Below are 22,450 nucleotides of genomic sequence, written 5' to 3' on the forward strand. Positions count from 1 at the left end.
AATTTATAGAAACATTTAGATCAGGAAGCAAAGGAGCACATATATAGTGCTATTTCTTAAAACTTTACCTTTAAAGTAGAAAAAATAGAAACAGCCCAAACATATAGTAACAGCATGCTGGTCATTAATCCTTAGTATGTCCTTCCATTGGATTACTACTGTACACTACCAAACAATTTTGATATGTGGACTGACATGACAGGCGGTACAAAATTATTAAATTGGGGCAGAGGTGTGTAAAAACATCAGTTCCAAACTAGTATGTATGGCATACAACACAAAATTATATATGTAAGACATACATAGAAGAAAAACCTGGAAGAAGAAATACTAGATCTAACAATGGGAGTAGGATAGCTTCCAGTATTTCAGACTTAATTGATTGTTGTATAATGAATGTAGTGTTTTACAATCAGAAAAAAATAACTCTATTTTTTTTGAAGATTTTATTTATTTATTTGTGAGAGAGAGAGCGAGCGTGTGCACAAGGGGAACATCAGGCAGAGGAGAAGCGGGCTCCCTGAGGAGCAGGGAGTCCGATGTGGGACTCGATCCCAGGACCCTGGGATCATAACCTGAGCTGAAGACGGACGCTTAACTGACTGAGCCACCCAGGCGCCCCATAAATCTATTTCTTAAGATTTTATTTATTTACTTAGAGCGAGGGGAGGAGTAGAGGGAGAAGGATAAGCAGACTCCATGCTGAGCTCGGAGCCCTATGTGGGGCTGTCTCACAACCCCAAGACCATAACCTGAGCTGAAACCAAGAGTCAGGTGCCCAACTGACTGGGCCACTCCAGCTCCCCAAAATAAATCAATTTTAAAGCCATGATCTTTTATTTTATTGTTTTTAAGTAACCTTTTATATTAATACATAACATAGCTAAGCATCTTTGAGTCCTGTATTTATATTCATGAATACCAAAAATTGGCCAACGGTTCCTAGGGCTTTGTTTTCCATCTGAAGTTATTCACTGGTTTTTAAATTTTTTTTTAGTTGTTGACTTTAAAGTGAAAGTGTGAGGGGTGCCTGCCTTCAGCTTGGGTCATGATCCTGGGCCCCTGAAGTGGAGCCCTGGGTCGGGCTCCCTGCTCAGCGGGGAGCCTGCTTCTTCCTCTCCCTGCTTGTGTTCTCTCTCTGTCTTTAAAAAAAAAAAAAAAAGTGGAATGGTCAAAGATTAGTGTGACTGTTTTATTTTTTTTTTAAGAAGTCAGGTTTTGAAATGTTGTAGGATGCTTCTCTGGATTTATCCTGCAGGTGGTGCTGGTGGTTTTGCCGTGTTCTTTGGGACTGTTTATCACGCAAGTAACATTCCCCTAAACTGGAAAATTATTTAATTACTGGTTCTGCTTGTAGAATGCTATCTTTCTTGTAATTGTTGAAAATTTATTACTGTTATTTCAAGAACTGTGGTGTAGGAGAAAAAAATTGTAACCGGTTCTAAGGACATAATTCGTTTTGTTCCTTACTTATCTAGGTTATTTCTTTTAAACAATCTCTGGGAGAATTAAATTTATTTCAACCCTGAATGATATTCTCTAACTTCTTTAAAGTTCCAAAACTTCATCAAAACTGGCAAGAGAACTAATTTTTTCAAATGAATTCCTTTTGAAGTCCCCCCCTTTCTCTTCTCTTTGTGTGTTCAACTCCCCCGCTCTTCTCCCTCTCTTTCTCTCAGTCTGTCAAGTTCAAGAGCGGCTCAGATGCCATGAATTAGGTGAAACACAAAAGGGGGAAAGGAGACCCTTTTGAAGAACAAAGGCCTCCCATTAGGCTGCCATGTTCTTTTTTGACCAAACATGCCCCCTACATGGTTTCTATTGTTGTCCACATGCCCTGCACATAAGGTAAATACAGTAGACCCTCATTACCTCACGTTTGCCGCCTCTTCCTCCTATGCCACCCACAACCAGTGAAGCTTTCGGGCTTTGATGTCTTCAGGCATTCTTATACAGTTGCTTTATCTCCTTTAAAAAACTACAGGGGGAGAAATGGAAGTGGAGAGCAATGCACACCAAGTAAAACCCCACAAGGCGAGAAAATTAGCTGATAGGGAAGCTGCAACCCAAGAATCCAGGGCAGGTGGAAGGAACCAAAGATTTTACTGCTATTATCCTTCTACTCTGTGCCTTTTAATATCCTGTATTTTTAAGATAATAACTTTGATTTATACTCCCTATAGATTAGTGAGTTAGTTTCTGCTTTCTTTGTCTATATAACAAAACACCCAAATGGGAATGAATTTAATTGCTGAGAACAGTTCTTGTAATAATGAGAAACTCTTGCTAATCTGCTCGTACTTCTTATTGGATGTTTGCTCTTTGGTGTCATGCAGATGGCTTCACTGTGGGTTTGTTGTCTTAACAGTACTTTTCATTGGGATGGAAACTGAGAAATAATGATTTTTAAAAAGCTTTAAATAGGAAGTAACAAAAGGGATAACCTATGTAGAAGAAACTTAAAACTTCAGAGAAAATTATTGAAGTTTCATGTTCTACATACTTGAAATTTAGCGTGCTTATGGTCGAGTTGTTTTAATGTTGCTGGCAAAGGTCAGTTGCTTTTGCAAAGAAGTGTATGATGCTAGATATTTGCCTACTGTTAATCATTGAGAAAAACGTTATCAGGTTAGCAAGTCTTTAGGAATGGCCTTAATTCACTGCAAAGATGAAGTATCTGATGGTTAGAGTTTTAGACTATGGTTTGATTTATTTTTATTCTTTCAAAGAAATTGGATAGTAAATGCTGTGTGGTAGGGTTTAGGGGCTGTCAAAAAGAGATGGAAGTGGGAGAATGACGATGGGGAAAGAAAGAATAGTATTTTCCTTTTTTTGTATTTTTAAATTAAAATTTGCAATGTAGTGAAGGGCAAGGTTAGAACTTCTGACAGTGTGTTTCATCTGATGTTGAACCAATGGTGGGCAACTTGTGACAACATACACTAAGGGTCTTGTCTTTTTAGGGTTATAGAAGTCATTCAGTGGAGTAAAAAGAACATTAAAGAAATAATTCCTTTGTAGGAGCGGTAGTACCATTTTATTTTGAAAATTTCATGAAGAAATTTTTAATATTTCTTTCCCCACATGTATTTAAATAAAAATGCACAGTACAATTAACCCCCCCTTTTTTTGTTCTATGGATTTCTTTTAAAATACTAAACCCTAGCTAGTGCACTTGAAATAAAAAAAAACAAAAAACAAAGAACAATAATTAAATGTGTTAACTACTTGAGGAAATGTTGTGACCTTTAATGGACCCTGGACGTTGCTTTTCAGGAACTGTATCCCTTGGTTTCTTGTTTTGGGGGGTACAGTAGTTTGCAAGGAATCCTTTGGTTTATATACTTGACAGCCGAATAAAAGGCAAAGGGCTTCTTGCTTTGTACTGTGCAGGAAATTACCATTTCTGTTGTCTGTGCAGGACGTTCTAAAGATGCAGCCAGGGAGTCTCAGAGGGGAGAGAGAGAGAGACTCGCAGTTCTAATCTTTTCTTGCTTTTGCCTCTGGTCATAAGATGGATTGTTTTTCTGCTTTTGTTCCTTGGGGTGGCATCTGTCTTCAGGAGAAATCACTTCACAGTCAAACACAGATTGCTGAACTGTGGCATTTTTGCTGTTACTGTTAGGCTGAATTCACTGGGAACCGTTTTAATATAGGTGCATTTAAACACTTGCTCCTTATGAATGGGGAGAGATGGAGAGCGAAATCTCATTCTTCATTGAATGCTCCATCTCCTGCCCATCACCTTTCAAGAACACAATTCTGCCCTAGCACATGGCTTTTCACTAACGCCCGAATATTTATGCTAATCTGAAAGATCCCCAGCATCGGGGACTATACACTTACCCACTTTCTGCAGAGAGACACTTAGGAAATTGATGATTTCTTGACACTTTCCAGTTTATGATTGTACCTTTCCAAGTTAGTACTGATTTTGACTTATTCCAAATAATTATACTTTGGTGTATACTTCTAGTGTTTCACTTATTTAAGTAATTTCACATTTTAGGACTTTGTGGCTTTAAATTTAAAGAGATGCAAGTTTTTAACATATTATGGAAACTGCCCTAATAATGCTGTTACTATAACAATAATAATAGTAATAAGAAAAATGATAAAGTAAATAATTTCAGGAATAGAAAAGAATACTTAACCAGGAACGTGGAGACAGAACATTTTAATGTAGTAGATCATCTCTTTTCTTGAGATGCTGTTTGAACAGTTACTGGCAAGAGTTTGAACATTAAATGTATTTGTGACTAAATACCTTCCCAAGAATGCAGCCTAACTGCCACAACCTCACTGGGGTCTCATCGTATAGAACCAGACTTAAATGATGGCTGGAAGAGACAGGGCATAATAAGATTGGCCAAATTTATATTTATTGAAAGATAGAGCATGAAAAGATTTGGAGCTTTACAGTAGTTCAAGGAAGTAGGATTTATAAAAAACTGTGATGAGTGACTCCCCCCCCCCCATGACATGGGTAGATTTTGATTTAAAAACATCCAAGGGACCAGCAAGCTGTACCCTGGGGAGAGGAATGTGCAAGGAAGGAAGGCAGCTGATGAAATAGAACTTTAGAAAGTTACTGTGGAAGGCTTGGAACTGGGAATTGAAAAAAGAAATTAAAAAACTGTCAAGAAAGAAAATATTTTTATAGACGTTTGTCAATTTTTATTTCTGCAAATATTGATAATAACACAGGGATGGAAAAAATGGTCCTCTGGCTAAGAATGAGTTTTACATTTTTTTTTTTTTACATTTTTAAATGGAAAAAAATAAAAACCATAATATTTTATGACCCATGAGAATTATATGAAATGGACATTTATGGATCCATAAATAAAGTTTCCCTGGGACACAACCACACCCATACGTTTAGTAGCATCTGTGTAGTATGTGTGTCTGCACCACTTGGGCCACAATGACACGGGTGAGTAATTGCGAAGAGACTGGGATAAAGACTAAAGTGTTTGCTTCCTGGCCCTTTCCAGAACAGGTTCACTATAATAAAGGATTGCCTGCAGAATGTTAGAGTGAACACTGTAGACTTTTTGCTAAGGTCAGGTATGTTTGCCATTTGTGTTTGTTTTCTACGTTCTTGTATATATTCATCAAGAATCAATGTTTTTTTAGTGAGTTGTTTCATTAATTCTGCAGAATGCCAGAATAGTAAACACAACCCTTGGCCGTTGGGTGGGGGGCTTGATAACACTCTTTATTTGGGGGGGGTGGTGTTCTTACTCAGGTTCGTTAAGTATATTCTGTACTCATTAAGATTTCAGAAGATGAAGCCATATTGAGAACTCAATCTAAACTTCTGAAGTCTGCTGAGAGTTTGTTGCTCTCTCTTCTTTGGAGCATGGGAGATTCCATTGTTTGAACACCAGGAGAGCTATTTACTGCTGTTACAAAATAAAAATCAGCCAAGGACATTTGAAGATCTAATTAGCTCTATTAAAGGATTCATGAATCAGATAGCATCCCATGTAGCAAGTAGAGGGGAACTCTCAGGAGTTGTACAAAAATGGAAGGTTTTTTATGGGAAGGAGGATGGGGCAAGAAAGTTATTAACAAAAGAATTGTTCCGGGGCGCCTGGGTGGCACAGCGGTTAAGTGTCTGCCTTCCGCTCAGGGCATGATCCCGGCGTTATGGGATCGAGCCCCACGTCAGGCTCCTCCGCTATGAGCCTGCTTCTTCCTCTCCCACTCCCCCTGCTTGTGTTCCCTCTCTCGCTGGCTGTCTCTATGTCGAATAAATAAATAAAATCTTTAAAAAAACAACAACAACAACAAAAAAAACACAAAAGAATTGTTCCAGGCAAGGTCACTTTTCCTTAGGGGAAAGAGCAGGTTGTCTTATCATGTAGACTACATCATTTTCCTTTGGGGGATGGAGAGGACCCTTGGAGATTACCTCAGCAGCGCTGATCAGAAAATTCCTGACTGTACGAGTACATTTCTGGGGGAGGTTGAAACTGCAATCAGATTAGGTTTAGAGCCTCGACTTGGTGACTTGGCTTAACTGATGCCATTTTGGGCCTGTTTTTCACACTGCAGTTTGTGAAAATTTGAGATCATAGATTACATACACAAATGTTGCCCCATTTGAGCCAGCTGCGTTTTTTGAAATGGGCAGTGAATCTTTCTTGAAAGCATTAGGCCTTCCAAAATTTGTAAATTGGGCATTTTAAAATGCATTTAAAGAATTGCACTGTAGACTTGTTTATTAAAACAGTCGATTTTTCGGGGTGCCTGGCGGGCTCAGTCTGTAGAGCTGGCGACTCTTGAACTCAGGGCCCTGAGTTCAAGTCCAGTGTTGGAGGTAGTGTTTACTTGAAATAAAATTAAATTAACTTTTAAAAATAATAAAATTAAAAATAAAGCATTGAGTTTCCTTTCTCTTGTTCTCTGGACTGGTAGCTTCTGTGCTTCCCCGTTATACCTGCTAGGAGGGTGGCCCTTGTTGGGAAGTAAGTGGGAGCTCTCCTGGGCTTCTATAGGAAAAGCTAGGATGACCTGTATTATGATCTACTGATTTGCCTGGGTAGAGGGAGTAGTGCAGACAAGAATTTGAACTTGTAGTGCATTTTCTCTGATTATTCTGCCTTCCTCCTTCCTATCAGCTTCACATGCTTAGTAAAATAAAATTAGGGATTTTGAAATTCACAGTGAAGTAAATTACTGGGTTTAACAAAATTATAAAAGTCATAGTTAAAAAGAAGTTATTTAATTTTCTTGTATTTCTTGTCTTAAGTAATTGAGCCTGGACCATGAGCACATTGTTTATGACTAATCTCTCTATAAAAAAACAAAACAAAACAAAGGTAATAATTATAGATCAAACTCCTGATTTATTCTGAATGACCACCAGCTGCAAATTACGTGGTTTTCCCCCCAACTAGGTTTTCTTTTCCTAATCATATCCAAACAATGGTAAGGTTGATACTTTCTTTTTTACTTCTTTTGGTTCACGTTTATCTCTATGCAGGATTTTTAAAAATACTTTGTATAAGTTATTGCACATCTTTTTCCTCTTTTTTTAGAGCTGTAATCTCTAGCAGGTAATGTTTTGCAGTTAATCCATTGCTTCTGTCTCCTAGTCATCCCCCAGCCTCTTTTAGGTAAAGTTTAAGGAATTTTATAATAATGTGCCTGGATAGAGAATGAAGCTGTCAAAAATCCATATGGCTATAGAACTAATAATAGTCTCAGTTTGATTTTTTTTTAAAGATTTTATTTATTTATTTGATACCACAAGCAGGGGGAGCTGCAGAGGGAGCCTGACACGGGGCTCAGCATGGGGCTTGATCCTAGGACCCCAGGTTCATGACCTTAGCTGAAGGCAGACGCTTAACAGGTTGAGCCACCCAGGCTCCCCAGTTTGATTATTTTAGATAATTCCTTTCCCTAATTTTTTTCCTTGTCCTTCTAGCTCTGAGTATTGCCTGAAATAATACCTTTTCTGGTAAATTTGTATAGGAGATGTGGCAATATTGAAGAGGCAGATTTGATTTTAAGTAAGTTACCTATTCATGTTATTTTATTGGCCTTGCTTTTTGAAGAGTTTGCTATATGTATTTGGTGTTATACTCTGCCTTAGAAAACTTTAATATTTACTCACTACCCTGAGTTTTAACATAGTTAATACATTTGGTAATTAGGGTTACCTCTCTACAGACTCAACTGTGCCATCAAAGAGATTGTGGAGTTCAAATAGTTTGGTTCTTATTTGTTAATAAGTTCAGTTGTGTGTATAAACCCTGAATTTTGGTAAAGTTAATTTTTTTTTTTTTTTTTTTTTTTTTACAAATCCAGTTTTTTTAAGAATTCTTGTCACTTTTCATTAATGCCAACATCTCCATCTAAGAATACTGGCACTCCTCCCACTTTCCTTTGCAGTCCTTTTTTGTTTTCAGCCTTTTTTCTTGTCTTTTTGAAGATACTCATATGGAACATGCTGTTTTTAGCCCTCAGATTTGCTGCTGCTGAATTCCAGTGTTAAATTAACTTTAGTCAAATGAATGTAATAATTATAGATGGTTGGAAGCACTGTGATGAGACCAATAGTGTTTTCTTTCTTTCTTTTGGTGTTTTTTCTTTTGGAAGTACCTGTACATATCACAGCAGGGAAGTAAAGTCGGTAGTGGTAAGGAGCATTATCAATTTGCCTAACAGAGGAATTACAGGATTTGTGTAAGGGGTATAGAGGAAGGGTTTAATTTTTATTTTATTTTGTTATTCTTGCAGTGATTGTCTTGGTTGTTTGTGTTTTTTTTTTTCCCTGCAGATTATTAGGAGTTTCATTTTACTGTTTAATAACTTCCCTTGATATGTCTGTGATAAAGAAACAGGACTGATTAAACCACACAAGAAATCTAGTCTCATTATTTAATAGCTTCATTTCCTTTTTAATTAATTTTTCTCCTGAACCATTTCTTTTTCTTATAGGGCCTTGATCATCTTCAGTTCAAGATAATCCACATGTCAAAGTGATACATTTTGGGGAGGCTCATTCTGAACCCTTTCACTTGTTTTGAGTGAGAAAAAGGTGGTAATTAGTTGGAATTGTGATTGGAAACATAGGCTAAGAACTCTGACTTAAAATGATTTGTGTTTAAATATATAGTACAAATTTGTGATGTAAGAAGTAAAACTAACTCTGTTGGTCTTGTGAAAATGAAAGTGGACATGATAGGTAGCAAAGATGTTTGACATTTGAGCTTGATTTTTGTTTGTTTGTTTTGTTTTTGAGATTTTATAGCTGGTCAGTTCATTCGGAGAATGTGGAAAAAAAACCCTGAACACTTCCCATTAGTGAGCATGTTGTTAGGTTCTCAACAAAACAATTTCTGCAGTCATTTATTCTGTGCCAGTATCAGCCAAAATCACTTAGAGGTATTGTTGGGGAGGAAGAATTTCTTCTGCCCTTCAAGGTCCTTGTAGCTGGACTAAGAATCAAGTTGACATGAGACAGATTAACAGGAGGAATAAAATTTAATAGCGTATGTATGGGAAATGCACATAGATGTGAAATTCCAAAGACAATGAGGCTTATTTGAGCTAGGGAGAGGAGTAGGACCTGAGGGCACAAAAGGGAGAAAATGCATTAATAGGAAGGCGAGGAGACGTTTTAGAACACAAAGGTGTTGCCCTATTGCTCAGATTGCAAAGAGGAATCTTTGTCAGTAGCCTTCATGCTGGTAAAACAGACAGTTGAGGGGCGGGTATAGAGCTTTTCCTGAATATGCTGGGTTTGGATTACTTTTAACTCAAAATAATGTTCATGCCAAAGTACACCAGCTTGGGCAGCCTGCCTTTGGCCTCTACAGTATGAATAGTACTATGATAGTTACCTTTACAAGGATAGTTGACATTAGGTCTTTACATGACCCTTTCTTTCTTTCTTTTTTTTTTTTTAAAGGAGTACCAAAGTGTGTTACAAATCAATTTTGCTTTTCTTTGCAATTATTTTAATTTAGGCTTTTGTTAGCGGTTGACTTTCCTTCCCTTTTCATTGAGATGGTTTCCTTTGCATGTTCTTTCCAGTCTTAACCTTATTTTTCAGCCCCAGCTAAGCATAAAAAGGACGATCTTTCTTCTAGCCCGTTCCCTGAAATTAATTGTGCTAAATTACCAGCTTCTTAGATATCAAGCAGTACTCATGCTAAAGGCATTTATTAAGTGTCCATATGTGCTTGCTGGTATGCTGTTATAGTAATAAAGTAGGAACTCTTGGGACTCACGTCTATTAAGTGCTTTTAAAGTGCCAGGTAACACTAATGCAAATCATATTATCAAAGGCGTTCATATAAATAGTGTCCCTCTGCCCCCATCCCACCAAGCTAAGTGCCTTAAATGCCTTAAGATTGCATCCCCATAGGAGGAGGGTGGAGTGTTTAGTTTTTGTTTGGGTCTGGTTTAGATGAAGAAATGTAAGTTATACAGTTCTCCAGAGGTCCATTTATAGACCAGTCTTACTTAAAATGTACATAAAATATTTGGGAATACTCTCCCAGTAGTGAAATGCCTAAGACTGTGATTGTCTGAATAAGGAATAGTGGCAAAAGAGCTATGGTGCGCAAGTTTAAAATAATGTGCTTGGGGAAAATATTCTAGTTACACTTGTAGGATTATGGTTCTCAAGCTATTGCTCGGGGAGAGAATTGAAAAGTTGTTTATTATTACTGCAGATAGCAGATTGATGTGCTGTGACCAAAAGACTAGTTCTGGATTCCAAAAGAAAGGTTATTGGAAACACAGAAAATATTTTTCTACTCTTACACACCAAAAAGATCTCTGTATGTTATACATAGATTTGGATACATTGCTTCAGCAGAGAAAGAAGTTCCAGAAGAGGGACGATTAAGGACCAGAAAGACAAAATAATTGCAACACTTCAGTCTGGATTATTATAAATATTTTGTATGTTTAGTTATCATTCAAGCAGTTATTTACTGAGGAACAACTGTGTTCTAGGCCTTGTGCTGGGCTCACAGAAATTTTCTTTGTCGCCTTTGTCAAACAGGATACTACTGGTCTGTGCGAACTGTGTCTCGCTAATTGTTTTTCTTCTGTTATGGGAAAACAAAAGAACAAAGAAACACAGCACAATAAAACCTTGAGATTGTATATGATCACAGGTTATAAAATCTTGAATAGGTGGAATAAAGAGATGCAGAGTTTTGTTTTTTGTTTTGGTTTTTATCAACATTTGGGACAAAGGGTAGAGTAGGGTTTGAGAAATGGGGTTCTAGAGCCAGACTATCTGCATTTGAGCCTTGGGCTCCCTACCTCTGTGTGTCTTGGTTGCCTCATCTATAAACTGGGCTGTTCTGAGAATAATGTATGCGAAGTGTTGAGAACTGTTCCTGAACCGCAGTAAGGGCTCAGTAAATGGTAGCTATTAATCTGAAGAACACTAGAACTTCTTAAGGATTTGGAGAACTAGATATGGGACAAATGAAAATTAATGAGCACCCCCACAATTAATCAGCGTTTCCTTAAACACATTTACTGGCAAGCTGAAGATCAGATCCAGGGGAGAATGCCTTCCAGTAGAATGTAAATATTCATGTTTTTAGAATCCTGGGATGTGATTATGGTGCTTGAGACTTATTAAAAGGGGGTTTAAGGGTTGTTCGAATAACAGAAGATTGGCTTCCTGAATGTGGAAGAGTATTCCAGGAGCCAGGATTAGTTTAAGAGGAGAGTTCAGAGCTGGGAAGGGAAGCACAGAAGAGAGGATGTTCAGTCAGTTTGGATGGGTCTAGATTAGTGTTCCTCAAATGTGCCCACGTTTGTCTCTCAGGAGACGCTGGACTGTCTGGAGACTTGTTTTATTGCATTGCCCCGAGCTGGGGGAGAAGGGCGCCACTGGCATCTAGTGCTTAGAGGTATGGGGTACAGCCAAACATCCCACCATGCACACGAGGTTCCCATAGCAAAGATTTCCCATAATGTCAGTAGTGTTGAGGTTAAGAAACAATTTGGTCTAGCACAAAGTGTAATAACGGCCACTGGTAATAGAAATCTGCATTTATAATCTTATCTTCTCCCCTTCCTCCGTCAACCAAATATGAACACAGGTATAGCCCAGGTTAATCTAATTCACCATGATGCATACAAACACCTCCTTAAACTGACCGGCTACTGTCAATGTTATCTTTTTTTTTTCAATAGATCGCTTTATTCCCAATGGAAGAAAATAACAATAAATTTAGATTAAGTATATCACGGATCTAATCCCAGGTTTTCCATTAATTTCCCATGTGACATCAAGAAAATTATCTTGCTTTTCTGAGCTCCCCTCCACCCCCCGGCCCGGTTTTTTTCACCTATAAAATGAGTGTAATAATAGTTACATCCAGAGTTGATACAGGGATTCAGTGAGTCAGGGGTAGAAACTCAAATGGAAACGGATTGGCCACAGTGGTGGGGGATCCCTGGAAAAGGCCTCACAAGAAGGGTTTTGTTAGCGTAGTTTATATGCCAAAGTACAAGGTTTAGTCTCCAGCCTGACAGGTTCAGAACCCCGTTTATCAGTACATGTCTTTAGATAGGATTCTTATAAACCACACTCAAAAATGCCAGTTCGTAGGTTCAAATTGTTTTCATTGCTTGGATCTTCCTTAGTCTTCCTGACCTCTAAATGTTCGAGTGCCCAGGGCTCACAATCAAACCTTTTCTCTCTTCTTCCCACTCTCCTTCCCTGGGTACATTCCTGGCCACAAATACTATCTGCAATTTAACTCTCAAGTTTATTATCCTGCTCTGTCTTCTCCTTTGATTTCAACTTTTTGGTTTGTTTTTTGTTTGTTTTTTAACAGCTAGTAACTAATGTTACGAAATTTCTATAATGCCAGATGCCTGGCTAAGTGTTCTGCATACTTTTTTTTCTTTTTAATTACAGTATAGTTAACGTACAGTGTTATCTTAGTACAATATAGTAATTCAACAATTCTATATACATTATTCAGTGCTCATCACAAAAGTGTACTATTCTTAATCCCCTTCACCTATTAACCGCCTCCCCCCCTCTCCACCTCCCCTCTGGGAACCATCAGTTTGCTATCTATATTTAGGAGTCTGGTTTTTGTTTGTTTTTTTTGTCTTTTTTTTTTTTTTTAAGTTAGCCAACATATAGTACATCACTAGTTTCAGATGTAGAGTTCAGTCATTCACCAGTTGCATATTGTTTGTCTTTTCTTCTTTTTTAATTTGTTTTATTTCTTATTCCACATGTGAGTGAAATTATATAGTATTTGTCTTTCTCTCACTGCCTTATTTCATTTAGCATTATACCTTCTAGATCCATCCGTGTTGTCGAGAATGGCAAGATTTCATTCTTTTTTATGGCTGAGTAATATTCCTCTGTGTGTATGTGTATCACATCTCTATCCATTCATCTATGGATGGACACTAGGGCTGCTTCCATAATTTGGCTATTGTAAATAATGCTGCAGTAAACATAGGGCTGTTGTTTATTCCAGACCTGTAAATTCAGCTGTTCACTAAACCTCTGCCATAGACACATCGACTTAAACGTATTCAAACTCCTTCTTTTCCCCTTCACTCCCACATTTTCCCTTCCTTTGCTCGTTTTGCTCTGTAGCACCACCAGACCTACCTAGTCAGGGCTTCAGCTTGAAACTGGCCATCACTCTGCTCATCTCCTTTACTTAACTATTAGAATAGTACCAAACCTTCCTTCTTGCTACTGTTCATACCTGTTTCTTATCCATTCTCTTGGCTGCTACCTTAGTTCTAGCTTCCACTCTTGCCTTGGGTTCATGTGTTGGTTCAGTTTTCAGATTTAGTCCCTATAACCTGGATTCATACAGCTACCAAGTAAACTATCAAAAAATGGGCTTTTAAAATTATTGTTATATTAATCTTGCTCAAAACCCACACAGCTTTAAGGACAAAATGTAAACTTTAAGTTGAGCTGAAAGTTGAGTTCGAGGAACTTGATATTGTCCTTGCTCACCCTTCTACCCTCACCTCCTGGCACCTCCTCACCCTTCACTCTGACCGTCTCGCAGATTTGCCATTTCTTGGACCTGTCGTGCCTGTCACACCTCTTTCCCTTCCTGTGTTTGACATTGTCTTTTTTCCTTTATTTTTAGTTGGAGTGTAGTCGAAAACGTTCTGCTTTTTCTGTACTTGTCTACCCCAGTACTTTTTATTTCACTTGTTCTACTTCTTAAGGAAGCCTGCTCCGGCTTTGTTCTTGGGTTCAGATGCTGCGTCTCTTCTCTGCCCCTGTAGAATCCTAGCGGAGAGGCTGAATGCAGGGTTTGCTCCAGAGGCCGACTGTCCAGGTTCAGAACAGCCCTGCTCTTTGCTGAGTAGGTCTCCTTGGGCAATTTACTAAATATCTGTATCGTTCAGCTTTCTCATGTGAAATGGGAGTAATAATAGAAGTTACCTTATAGGCTTGTTCTTGTGAGAGTAAATTAGTTCATGTCAAACACGTGGAATAATGTGCCTGGCACACTGAGCATTAATGTGTCATCTTATGCATACCTCATTTGTAGCAGATTTTACTGGTTGAATCACTAGTTTACATGTTCCCTTTTCCGCTGCATTGTGAGCTTTTTTGCGAGAAAGGACTAAATTTTACTCAACTTAAATTTTATTAAAAAACACTTATTGGACATCCACTAAGTCAGGGATAGTTGGCAAAGTCCAAACTGGCCTATTTTTATAAGGCCCTTGAGGTATAAGAACGGTTTTTACATTTTAAAAGGGCTATTTAAAGAAAAAGAAAAAAAAACAGGTAAAAGTATATAAACAGATCATGGGCCCACAAAGCCTAAAATATTTACTACCTCTGATATATTTATTCACAGAAAACATTTGCTGATGTCTGAGCTGCATGCCAGAAATAGTGATGCTTACATGGGATGGTTGGATAGATAGATATGTGAGTAGGTTATAAAGATCAGAATTGTGGGTATTTGTGAGAAGAAATGGCAGTAATACTGTGAAAATATGAAAGTCAATGGAGAGAGGCGCCTGGGTGGCTCAGTTGGTAAAGTGTACAACTACTGGTTTCAGCTCAGGTCATGATCTCAGGGTGGTGAGAATGAGCCCCACGTTGGGCTCTGCTGCTTGGAACCTGCTTAAGATTCTCTCTCTCTCACCCTCTGCCCCTCTCCCCTCCCCCAAAAAAGGAAAGTCTGGAGAGCCCAAAATAGTTGCTTTCTCATTTGGTAACATGGGACTAGACGGTCTGTTCTTTGTGTGTAGGGACATTTTCAGGTCATGCATTTTTCTATTGTGTTTGAAGAGTTGGATACAGGAATGCTGTTTGGATGCCCAGGTATCAACACGTGATAGAAGACAAGAATTTGCTAGCCCCTGTAAGTTGTAAGGATGAAAAGTTACAGGTAGTCTGTGTTTTCTGTGAGGCATTCCTGAGCATCCATGCTAGTAAACAAATAGTAAATACTGACTCTGAGTGTAACTAGCTTCGTATATTTTGCTTGTGTAGATTTGTAGAAATAGAGCAGGCTGAGTAATAATAAATTTAAACCAGATTCTTCAGTATTTATTTTCACCATTCTTAGGGACTTTGGCCAAATCCCTCTATCTTATTTTCTGTTTATGGCATTGAAGCAATTTCTTGTCCTTTTTATTTCCTTAATGATTCAACTTTCTATTTGCTCTAAATAGTGTATGTCTTAAAACTAATGTCCAATTATAATAGATATTGATTTTAAACTTAATTTTTTTAAGTTAATTGGCAACCATTTGCATATTTCTAATCTGAAAGTACCAAAATGTATTTCACAGATTGGTCAGTTGCTTCAGATCACCGAGGTAGTTAGTAGTATGGTGAGAGGTGGAAGCCCGGTGCTTTGGCTCGCACGCTTCTCGCGCTCTGGTAGACGGTACTGCTTCTCCTCCTGCTCTGACTTCATGGATGTTGTTTGTTTGGTGGAACTAAGATCAGTGCATTTTAATATATGTAGTTCTCGCCTCCGTATTCTGATTTGGAGGAAAAACCCTGCTCTAGAACACTGCTTTGTGGAAAAGACTTTACGTCAATATTAGGTTACATTTTCTCTTAAAAGGGATTTTTTTTTAACAAAAAATGGGGAATAACTTGATGTTTAAACTTGATGTTTAATCTTTATTGTTAAGCTATACAGTTTTCCTCCATGCTACCATGAGCTTTAATACTTTACAGTGGTAGACTCTGCTTTAATATTTTTCTTAGACTTTTTCTTTTAGAATTCTGTTAATGCCTTTCACAATAAATACTTGTTGAATTGAACCTGCTGCTGACCAGATGAATTGTTTTGCTTTGCTGAAACACAAATTCTGTTGCAAATAAAAGAATAACTTGTGGCTCTTTGCTGTCTTATCTATACTGGGTTCATTCCTGTCTATGATATTTTCAATGTACTTTTTCTTATTTATTTAGATGTGGAAATTAAATGATACTCTAAATCAGTTGTCAGCTGTGATGTTAGTAGAAGAGCAGTAAGCTTGAAATTGAAAGATCCAAGTTTGTTCCTTGACTCTGGCACTTTTGGATAACATCTGTATTAGGACATCTGCGTAGATCTCCTCATCTGTAAAAGGAAGAAGAGAGTAAAGCTTCATAGAGTTTTGTTAGGATTAAATGGGATCTCATGTAAACCTACCTAGCACAGTATCTGGTACATGAAGAGTGGATAGTAAATATTTACCAAATTAAAAAAAAAAAAACAAATAGGGAGCACCTGGGTGGCTCAGTCGTTAAGCATCTGCCTTCGGCTCAGGGCGTGATCCCGGTGTTTTGGGATCGAGCCCCACATCAGGCTCCTCTGNACAAATAGGGAGCACCTGGGTGGCTCAGTCGTTAAGCGTCTGCCTCCGGCCCCGGGCGTGATCCCAGAGTCTTGGGATCGAGCCCCACATCAGGCTCCTCTGCTGGGAGCCTGCTTCTTCCTCTCCCACTCCCCCTGCTTGTGTTCCCTCTCTCGCTGGCTGTCTCTCTCTCTGTGTCAAATGAATAAATAAAATCTTTAAAAAAAAATAGTGCTTCAGGTATATCTTAAGACTATTTTACTAGTGGTTTTATAGAAATCACAAAACCTAAGAATTAGAGGGGCTATCAGAGTTCAGGCCCAGCCTCCCTTATAAGAACTTAATTCCTTTTCTAGTATCCTTAGCAAGTGTTAATTTCTCAGCTGCTAAGTTTCTTCTTCAGGCAGGCCACTGTTGGTCGATTTTGAGGAAGCTGCAGATCTGAAGAAGGCACAGATATTCTTCTCAAGGAGATTGTTCAGGGCAGGCTTCACTGAAGACCTGGCAGTGGAGCTAGCTCTTGAAAGATGGGTAGAATCCACATATGTAGACGGGTTTCTGACTACAGGAATAGGTGGGACAAAGGAAAGGCTAGAGGGCAGCCACAGAAAATCATGAATCTGAGTAATTCCCTTTAATAGGAGATTAGGGGAAGGTGAAAGGTTAGTGAAATGAAAGGTTGGAAAAGATTATGGCCAGATAGTAGACTCCTCGATGCATTGCTTCAGTTTGATCTCCTCACACCCATCAGATGCAATCCAGAGAACATTTTAACTGGAAGGGATATACTCAGATTGATTCGTTTTTAAATAAGTGTTCTGATTTTTAAATAGTTCTTCCTTAATATTACCTTGAAATATGTCCCTTTTTGTTAACTTTCATCTCTTTATTCTAGTTCATTCTCTGTAGCCTTATAGAATCAATACCTTTCTCATCCCTTATATCAGATCAGACACCTGTCAGCTTTACCTTAAAACACATATGGAATCTGTCCCTTTTGCTACCATCTCCGCTTAAGACACCATCTCTTTTCTAGCTTACTGTCATACATGGCCCAGAATCAACCAGTAAGTTTCCATTTCTGCTGTCCTGTTTAGAGCATTTGTCAAAACCTTTGTAGTCCTTCCTTCTCAAAAAACTGCAGAAAGCATGTCACTGCCCTTGGTCCTTATCTCCAAAGTTATTGTGAAGCTTAAGAAACACTCTGCTAATTCTTATTTTCTTGTAGCCAAAGCAGAAACTGCTGAGGTAGTGTCATTGTTCATGTGTTCCTGAACACTTGGAATGTCTGCTGAAATCAGGGCAGGGAGGAGATGGTCAACCGTGTGACAAGGTGGGGTAAAGGAAGAGCTATGACAGAGGGTGCTCTGGGCTGTGGGGACACTGAGGAGCAGACAAAACTCAAAGCTCACTTGTTAAGATTGAAATTGCATGTTTTAAACAATTAAAACTCTGAGAGACTTCTGGCACTATACTAGATTGATTATTCTGAAGTATTCTGCAAAATTCCTGCAATGCCTGTGATATATCCCTTTAATGTTTTCTTGGAAGATTTAAGATATAGGGGATCTCCCCAGGGCCAGTGGAGAGGAGAGTATGATCATCTAGCAGATGCCTAAGCCACGTTCCAGAGCCTTCTGTTTTAATGCCTGAAGACTAGACTTTTCAGGGTGGTGAAATGGAGCAGAGATCCCTTCATGAAGTTGTAACTCTTAGATACCTATACCTATAGCAAAAGGATAGGCTAGGAAAAAGTCCACCCACTGGCAAAGTATAACGATGAAGTCTTTTTTAACTTTAGATCTAGGGAGATGTCCTCCTGAGAATTCATACCAGGGCTCTTTTTAAAATACAGATTCCCAGTTTGAATTTGTGCCACCATTGTGGTCTGGGAAACTCAGGAATAAGAAATAAAAGTGATCTTGGGGTAGAGACAAATATATGTCTTTTTGAAGGAACGTACTTTTAACCCAGGCTTCTTATACTTCTCCTCCAGAGCCTGTATCCCCAAATTATAGAACCTAGAAAGGAACAAGCCCAGCATCAGAGTTGCAACAAAACAATCAACAATAGAGGTAGACTCTTCCCACCTCCAAGGACCTCAGATTATTGGAATTAATCAGATTTATTATCATTCAAATTAACTGACAAATGTTTTAATAATTAAAGAGGGGATTGAAAACATGGGCAAGAAAAAAAGTAAAAATGACAAAGCAGATTTGGCAAAGAAACAATTTCTAGAAAGAAAAAAATAATCATTGAAATTTAGAAACTCAGTGGACAAGTTAATAATGGATTACAAACTTTCTGAAGAGTGAATTAATGATAGAGCTCAGGAGATTAACCAGGTGTAGTACTAGCAGTTACCGATGAAAGACAGGAATGGGAAGGTAAGAGATCTGGGAGATGGGATGAGAAGGTTTAAAATGAATCTAATTTTGGAGTTCAGAGAGAATAGAAGTAGTTCTCAGCTATTATCAATTCAAATACTACATACTGGCTGAAAATTCTCTAGAATTGATGAAAGGCATGAATTCTCAGCTTTAAGAAGCACAGTGAAACCCTAAGCAGGATAGATAAAAATTCTGTCCCTAGATATATTACAGTGAAACTGCAGAAATCAAATATAAAGAGAGTATCTTTAATAGGGGACAGGAAGAATAGATCATTGCTCATGAAAGAGCCATATTTCACAGTACTCAATAGCAGCAATGGAACCCTGAAGACAATGAAATTATAAAATGCTGAGAGAAAATAACTATCAAACTTAAAATTTTTACCCAGCTAAACTTTTATTCGAGAATAAAGATGAATTGACGTTTTTGAACAAATAAAAACTGAATTCACTCTCATCATACCTTCACTAAAGGAACTTTTAAGTGATGTACATAAAGAGGGAAACTGAACTCAGATGGAAAGACCAAGATGCAAGAGGGAATGGTAAGCAAAGATACTGGTAACTTAGGTAAATCTGTAAACTCTACACACCCATTTTAAGACCTTGGTACATAGTAAATGCTTGATTGACAGGTAATTGGTCCATCGATTTTCCTTTTTCCTCTATGGCAAAGAGAGAAATTGACTTCTTAATTCAGAGTTTTTCAAGAGAAGCTGGAAATCCTACAGGACTCTCAGCATGATTAGTCTTATTTTACAAAGTTAGGAGGCACATTTAGTCTCTTGGATATGATTTGGGATGGCTGAATTTCTTGAAAGATTTCTATCTATTAATTGGTTGCAGAGCATATTTTAATTTAGGTATCAACTGACTTTACCCCCGTTTACCAAGATCCTAAATGTCAATCTTGATTTATATTTGAATCTGGAATTTCTACTCAAAATGTTCTCAGATTTTATATCCATTATTTAGAAGACAGTTCTAAATTTATTAGTTTCTGAGAACCCATGCTAATCTAGGGGAAACATTAAACATAATAAATAAAATAGAACTTGATACTCTTCAACTGGCCAAAAACATCACAACCAGAAACTACTCTTTCTCCCTTATGGTTGTGACTTTAAAAAAGTATTTGCTAGACAGAATTTTTGTTAACTGTTGAAATTCAGATACACTATCAGTAGTAGTTACAGTAGGAGTTTGTCAGGAGGGCCCAAATCAATAGATGAGTTCTCTCAGCACAAATTTTTATGTATTTTTGAAATAGTTTCTTTTAAGGAGTTTTGTGGACATACGTTGTTATCCTTGATCTATTTCTTAGACCTTCTAGGCACCATTCGTTTATTTAACAAATATTTTTGAGCACCTGTCAAGTTCTTTTCTGCACTATGGTTGCTGTATTGAACAAGATTAGTAAGGTTCCAGTGCTCAGGAAGCTTGCCTTCTACTGGGCCAAGTAAATGAGTTTTAAAATTATCAGAAGAACATAACGAGACAAAAATAGGGTGACATGATAGTTACTTGGGGGGAGGGTTATGTTTTTTAGGTTGAATGGTCAGGGAAGGCCTCTTTGAGGAGATGACAATCAGAGCCTGGAATAGTGGGAAGTAGCCACCTGAGTAGAAGCATCCGAGGCTGAAGGAACAGAAATTGCAAAGGCTGTGAGGCCCAGAGGAGCTTGGTGTATGTTTCCTTGGTATTGTAAGTGCTGAGAGAGCATATTAATGTGATGGTTTTAAATGATCTTATATTGTATAGAAAATTGATTTTGATTTTATAACAGTAGGAAAATCACACTAGATTGCCGTAACTTAAATTCACGTCTTCTACTGACATAAGTGTTGTTGCTGTCATTTTTACTCTGTTCTGTTTTCCGCCAGTGAACTCAGGAACATCTGGTTGGAGATGTTTGATTTATTTGCTGGCATGTGGTCTGTTCTAATTTGGGCAGTTTTTCGTGACCCCACTGTAATATAAAAACGTTAAAATATTTGCTAAACTTAGTTGAATTAGAAATCGAGTTTTTTACATAGGGAGACAAGAGAGAATGACAAATGATCATAGTGTCTTACACATGGAAGGAACTTTAGAGGCAGTATCCAAAACTTCAGATTATGCTATAAAATTTAAGCGTTTAGTCTGTTTCCTTTACAATAAACTTCATTTCATAAATATCTAATTACTTAGTTATTCTACATAAATAAGAAACCCTTAAAATCACAGGACAACTACATTTTCTATTTTATGTTGAAATATGCATATATTTGTACCCTTTTGTCAAAAAGTACAAACTTTTTGTAGCTATTATTCTAATTATAGAGTTAATTATGTCTGTCCCAGCTCTTCAGTCTGCCAGACTAAAGCTTTCCAAGGTCAGAATCATGTGTAATTTCTGGTCCCATGGAGCAAAGTACAGGGCCTTACTTATTCTCTTAAAATTATGTGAGTGCCTGAATGAACGAATGAATGAATATATGAACATTTATTATGAAGTTCATCTTTGGAGAATAATTACCATTAATCAGTATACTTAAGAAGGTAGACATTGATCACTTTTCAAAAAGTGTCTTTGTAATATTGTTGGAAAATTTAAGCATTTCTGATGGGGATGTGGCCAGTGTGAAGAGCACTCATGTGGACTAAGAATCAGAAAATGGGTCTGAATTTAAGCTGTGCCATCACTCACAGAGTGTTCTGGAATAAATCATGCAGCCTTGCACATAATTTCCTTGTGTGTACAGTGAAGGGATTAGATTGATTGTTACTAACATTTCTCTCTGCTCTGAAACCCTATGATTTTTATCCTTTGCTATTTGTAAAAGCCAGGAGAGATAAAGGTTGCCTTTTATGTTAGATTTTATTCTAAATCTAATGATACAGGGCAGTGGTGCTTCAGCTGTTTTTGTTAAATGGCAAGGAAATGCTGAAAAAGGTTCAGTGGTAGTAAGACTACACACTGTGCTATGTTAGGATGAACTGCGACTTTTATTTTCTTTAATGGCCTGTACTCTTCATCTGCCTACCTAATTTTTCTCTTAGTATTGAGATTATTTTAGTACAAACAAGTAGTGTGTTTGTAAGAAGGAGCCCAGCCAGTATGGTAAAATGTCTAGATAGTTAAAAAAAAAAAAAAAGATATCTAGATAGTTGATGGTTTCTAAGTACATACAGTACAGTACATTTTTTTAAGATTTTATTTTCTCAGGATGGGAGGAGGTGCTAGGTACTTCTGTCTTTCAAATTAAGCATAACATTCTCCTTTATAGCATGTCAGCATATTGTTGAGGAAGTTTTCTAAAATGAAAATAAAATGATTAGTAGCATATTCAAGTCTAAAATAGAGAATTTTTTTTTAAGATTTTATTTTTAAGTCATCTCTATAGCCCAGCATGGGGCTCGAACACACAACCCCGATATCAGTAGTTACATGCTCTACCGACTGAGCCAGCCAGGTGCCCCAGAATAGAGAATTTTAATAACCTCATTTTGTCTCCCAAATAGCAGCGTGAGATAGTAGAAGATTATTTGAGTGACATTGCTGTAGGTGCTTGGGTTTCTTCCTCTTGGTGGGCAAAATGAAGTCTGGCTGCCCTGGAAAATTGCCCCTGGATCCGGCATTCCTGTCACACTGTCGTGACTTGTTTTCTTTCCAAGTCATGTTAAAAAATGCACTCACAAATATTTGTGTTACCTTAATTACCTCTTCTTGGTGCTTCTAAACTGGGGAGGAAGAGCTAGTGAGACTTC

General features: G+C 37.8%; 1 protein-coding gene and 1 long non-coding RNA gene across 6 annotated transcripts in view; both read left to right on the forward strand.

The window, feature by feature from the left end:
* The window catches only part of POU2F1 (POU class 2 homeobox 1), a 175,274-nt gene that overhangs the window by 49,562 nt on the left and 103,262 nt on the right, over positions 1 to 22,450 (forward strand). The window lies entirely within an intron of this gene.
* Positions 3,102 to 12,390, forward strand: LOC117803401. Its single transcript, XR_004627236.1, has 3 exons — positions 3,102 to 5,070; positions 7,439 to 7,523; positions 8,455 to 12,390. It is a non-coding gene; the product is annotated as an uncharacterized LOC117803401 (long non-coding RNA).

This window comes from Ailuropoda melanoleuca, chromosome 8, assembly GCF_002007445.2.
Source record: "Ailuropoda melanoleuca isolate Jingjing chromosome 8, ASM200744v2, whole genome shotgun sequence".
NCBI classification, from domain to species: Eukaryota; Metazoa; Chordata; class Mammalia; order Carnivora; family Ursidae; genus Ailuropoda; species Ailuropoda melanoleuca.